General features: G+C 36.9%; 1 pseudogene; it reads left to right on the forward strand.

Moving 5' to 3' along the window:
- Positions 1–447: 447 nt before the first annotated feature.
- The window catches only part of LOC107675935 (CTP synthase 1-like), a 36,318-nt pseudogene continuing 31,477 nt past the window's right edge, over positions 448–5,288 (forward strand).

Below are 5,288 nucleotides of genomic sequence, written 5' to 3' on the forward strand. Positions count from 1 at the left end.
GCGTGTGTTTACACTGTGTGCTCCTGAGCGTGACCTAAAACATGGCGGAATCCAACGCGGGCGTGATGTAGATTCCCATTCTCTATATATATTTTAATTAATTAATTATTATTATTATTATTATTTTATTTCACCCTCAGATTCCAGATTTTAAACTAGTAGGAAAGGAAAGCTTATTTAATCAGCTTTCAGATGATGTATAAATCTCAATTTCAAAAAAATTGACCCTTGTGACTGATTTTGTGGTCCAGGGTCACATATATTATATCTACAATGTTATGCTATAGTCTTGTATTTATTTTATTTTATTTGTATGTTTTTCTGTTACTATGTTAATCTCAGAAACCGGTAGCCAATCACGGTGCGTGATTAATATTCATCGTGATTTCGCAATTTCTGCCAAGTCTGGCGGCCAAAGAAAGTCTGTTCGATTTACGAAACGCGGCTCCGGCTCGCCGTATGTGTTCCTCTACTCTAGGTCGTGCGATGCGAACACATTTATTATTATCGCTTTAACAGCAGGTTTTGTGCTGTAGAGATCGTTGTAGATCTGTCGCGTCCAGCCGGTCGAGTATTTTACACTAACGTTTCCAAAAGTCTCATCTTCAGTTCGCCTGGTAAGTTGAGCTTTGTTGCGGAAAGCGTGTTTGTGAAGTATGCGGATATTTGAGACAACACAACACACTATATACGATACTAACGTTATATAGACAACGAAGCCAACTTGTTCTTTATTCAACGATAATCTCTGGGATTGTAGCCGCTATAGGTGTGTAACACAATGATGTTCCTATTGTTAACACATGATACATGTCGCAAGCGTGCATATAAAGATAACTGAATCTGACCTCTTGCCGAGCAGTTATACATTTGAGGGATTTTCTACATATTTAGCAATAATATTCAGAGTTACTACCACAGTTACTTCTCTTTTGTGTGGTAGCTTGATATAGTAACGAACATTGTCACCAAATAATAAATCAAAACAACATGATCGAAAGCTGTTTTACAGTAATTGGAAGTGATTAAATTGTTAGTATTTTTAGAAGTAAGTAACTTGTTAAGAAACACTGCGGTCAAGCCTGTCGCACTTTTTTTTGTTGTGCGCGTGTAATTGTGCACTTACGGTACGGGTGCTGAGAGCAGTCAAAATGCATGTAAAGAAGCTGTCATACCGACATTTCCTTTATAATTAGCTAATTTTACCTTTTATTTTTAGTTTGTAAATACATTATTTTTGTACATAAACGTTTGTATTGTACATTAATTAATATAAATAATTCATTAATGTTGATAAATGTTCATATTAATGTTTTATATTCAATGGTTTTTTTATTTGTTTGTGTGTGTGTAAATATATATATATATATATATAATATATGTATATGTGTGTGTGTGTGTGTGTGTGTATATAACAACAAAATGCGTCCTAGCACTTCCACTGTGTCTAATATTCCAAAACTCATAAAAAGTGTTCCTTTAAAGGTTAGCTCATTCTTTCAATTGATATGTGTTCAGAGTGAGCCTGACTATCACTGTATTTATTTTCAAGGCATTTTACTGTATAGTTTTGGAGAAAACTAAAAGCAAAATCACCCAAAACATCAAACTCCATTGTTGCACTTTGATTATTTCCGCTTATTCAAACACTCATATAAAATGTTCCTTTATAGGTTAGCTCATTCTTTCAATTGATATGTGTTCAGAGTGACCCTGACTATCACTCTATTCATTCTCAAGGCATTTTACTGGATAGTTTTGGAGAAAACTAAAAGCAAAATCACCCCAAACAACAAAATGCGTCCTTGCACTTGCACTGCGTCCCACTTTCCAACACTGATAAAAAGTGTTCCTTTATAGGTTAGCTCATTCTTTCAAATGATATGTGTTCAGAGTGAGCCTGACTATCACTGTGTTTTGGGTGATTTTGCTTTTAGTTTCTCCAAAACTATACAGTAAAATGCCTTGAAAATAAATACAGTGATAGTCAGGGTCACCCTGAACACATATCAATTGAAAGAATGAGCTAACCTTTAAAGGAACACTTTTTATGAGTTTTGGAATATTAGACACAGTGGAAGTGCTAGGACGCATTTTGTTGTTATATACACACACACACACACACACACACACACACACACACATATATATATATATATTTATTAATTTTATTTTTTTTTTTTTACACAAACATTAAATAAAAAAAACATTGAATATAAAACATTAACAACATTTGCAATAACATTTATCAACATTAATAAATTATTTATAATAATTAATGTACAATACAAACGTTTATGTACAAAAATAATGTATTTACAAACTAAAAATAAAAGGTAAAATAAGCTAATTATAAAGGAAACGTCGGTATGACAGCTTCTTTACATGCATTTTGACTGCTCTCAGCACCCGTACCGTAAGTGCACAATTACACGCGCAAGACATAAAAAAGTGCGGCAGGCTTGACCGTGCATTTTCAAAGCACGGCTGGCTTGACCGCAGTTAAGAAACTATGGTTGCCATTGTGCTATGATTCACAATTTTGTGAAGGACGGCATCACATTTGGAAATGATCAGCTATAAATGTGACTCATGCATTGAAACCTTAGGACATAGTTGTATTTGTTGATCTGCTGTAAACCTCTGACTATATAAGATGTTTGGTGAGGACAAAATGTTATTAGAGACCAAAGAAACCCATAGATTTGATATCTAGTCTGCAGCTTTCACAGACCTGCTTGTTTCTTCAGGGAATTGATGTTGTTGTCTCATCACTGTGTGTGAAGTGTTTGCTCATGACTTGGAGTTTGGCCAAGTGAGATTGCACTTAGGAATTGATCTTGATGAAAGCTGCTGTTTAACAAGAACCGATGAGATCGGTGTAACCTATAAATGAATCATGTCTTCTCATGTGTCCAGGGTATGATTGGCAGTATGAAGTATATTCTGGTGACGGGCGGTGTGATCTCAGGCATCGGGAAAGGCATTATAGCCAGCAGCGTGGGAACCATCCTCAAGTCACAGCCTGTGCACGTCACAGCCATCAAGATCGACCCCTACATCAACATAGATGCAGGAACCTTCTCGCCATACGAGCACGGTAACCCCACACCACTCGTCATAGACGCTCATTACACTTCGAAGAATATGTATCACTGTCAAATGTTGCAGTACATGTAAATCAAACGATCTGCTTGCGAAATGCAAGCATCACTATGCATTATTTGAACCAAACCCTGGCAATAAGTATTCGACTTTGACAAGTAACTCGCATGCCTCTTACATTTGTGACCCTGGACCACAAAACTAAGGGTCAGTTTTCAAAATTAAGATTTATGCATCATCTGAAAGCTGAATAAATAAGTTTTCCATTGATGTATGGTTTGTTAGGACAATATTTGGCTGAGATACAACTATTTGAAAATCTGGAATCTGAGAGTGCAAAAAAATCTAAATATTGAAAAAATCGCCTTTAAAGTTGTCCAAATGAAGTTCTTAGCAATGCATATTACTAATCAGAAATGAAGTTTTGATATATTTATGGTAGGAAATTTACAAAATATCTTCATGGAACATGATCTTTACTTTATATCCTAATGAATTTTTGGCATAAAAGAAAAATCTATAATTTTGACCCATACAATGTATTTTTGGCTATTGCTACAAATATACCCCAGCGACTTCAGACTGCTTTTGTGCTCCAGGCTCACATTTATAAGCTGGTCAGGCTGAATATTTGCTGGTCAGGCTGATATATTGTCGTATCGTCAGCCTGTGAGATCGCAGACACACTATAGTATCGTGCTAATTTATTTTAATTATTTAGAGTGAACCAACTCCAGAGTAAGGCTAAAAGCAGCCTAATGTTATGTCGTAAAATATTTTTAATATGACTGAATTTGTGTTTAACATGATCGCGGTTTCATAAAACCATTCTAAGTTACTGATTGTAAGGCTTACATTTCCTCAGTTATTCAAACAGCAGCAACAAGCAAAGCAGCTCTTTAAAAACACTCCCATTATAGTCCGTGAAGCTGTCTACACTGCATGATGATGAATAAATCTCTTATACTTGCATCGCACGTACACATGCATTTTGTTGTTTCTGATGAGAGCTGAATTCAGTCTGCGAGCGCTGAACAACAAAACTCTGACTCATCTGAATGACTCTGATTGGTCATTGCATTCATAAGCTCAACAGAATTGTGTGTGATTGGTTATAACGCGCAACACTGTAAAAGTGCGTGTAAAGAAATATGATGGAACAAATAAGCCCTACTATTAATTCTATAATAATACTAGCCTAATAATAATTATTGTCTTGATATCATCATACGGTATCTCTGACTATCGTCGATACACAATACTATCGGCACAACCGTAACATGTGGGTCAGATTGCAGACAGAATCTGAAATGCTCAGGTCTATTGTGGGACCTGATATAGAGACCTGTATAACTAGAGAGCCACTTAAAAAAAATCTTAGCAATCGCCCAATACAACCTAATAGCATGGCAACATGCTAAAATCTCCTCAAAACATCTTAGCGACCACATTGCAAAAAAAAACAACAACACCTTAGCATCACAACCACTCACTACTTCAGAAAATGTAAAAGTATATTACAGTTATAAAATGTCATTTATGTGGGTGATAGTTGAGTTCTGTGGCCTGTGTATGAATGTGATGTATTCTGTCTTGTGTAGGTGAGGTGTTTGTTTTGGATGATGGGGGAGAGGTGGATTTGGATCTGGGCAACTATGAGCGTTTTCTGGACATCAGGCTCACTAAAGACAACAACCTGACCACCGGAAAAATCTACCAGTCTGTCATCAACAAAGAGCGCAGGGGAGATTACCTGGGCAAAACCGTACAGGGTGAGTCTCATATTAAAGGTGGGGTAAGCGATTTCTGGAAGCCAATGTTGACATTTGAAATCACCAAAACAAACACGCCCCTACCCCAAAAGGGTCTCGCCCCTATTTTGATAGCTCCACCCCACACATACGTACGCAACCCAGGCAGCAATTAGTTCTGTGAAACAAAGCCAAACCAATGTTACACCGGACGCGAGTGGCGCGGCGTGACAAAATACTATAGAACTCATTATAATCAGTGATGCTGTCTACACCATAGATATACCTCTTTTGTTTTTTATCCACCATCTCTATCTTTCTGTCGCTCGACTTGGCTAATGTCCGTCCTGTGCACTAAACTCTCTCTCCTCCACATCATGAGTAGACACGCCCCTTACTGCTGATTGGCTACAAGTTTGTTTTGCTATTCGG

Source organism: Sinocyclocheilus anshuiensis, unplaced genomic scaffold, assembly GCF_001515605.1.
Source record: "Sinocyclocheilus anshuiensis isolate Anshui unplaced genomic scaffold, SAMN03320099.WGS_v1.1 scaffold2442, whole genome shotgun sequence".
Lineage (NCBI taxonomy): Eukaryota > Metazoa > Chordata > Actinopteri > Cypriniformes > Cyprinidae > Sinocyclocheilus > Sinocyclocheilus anshuiensis.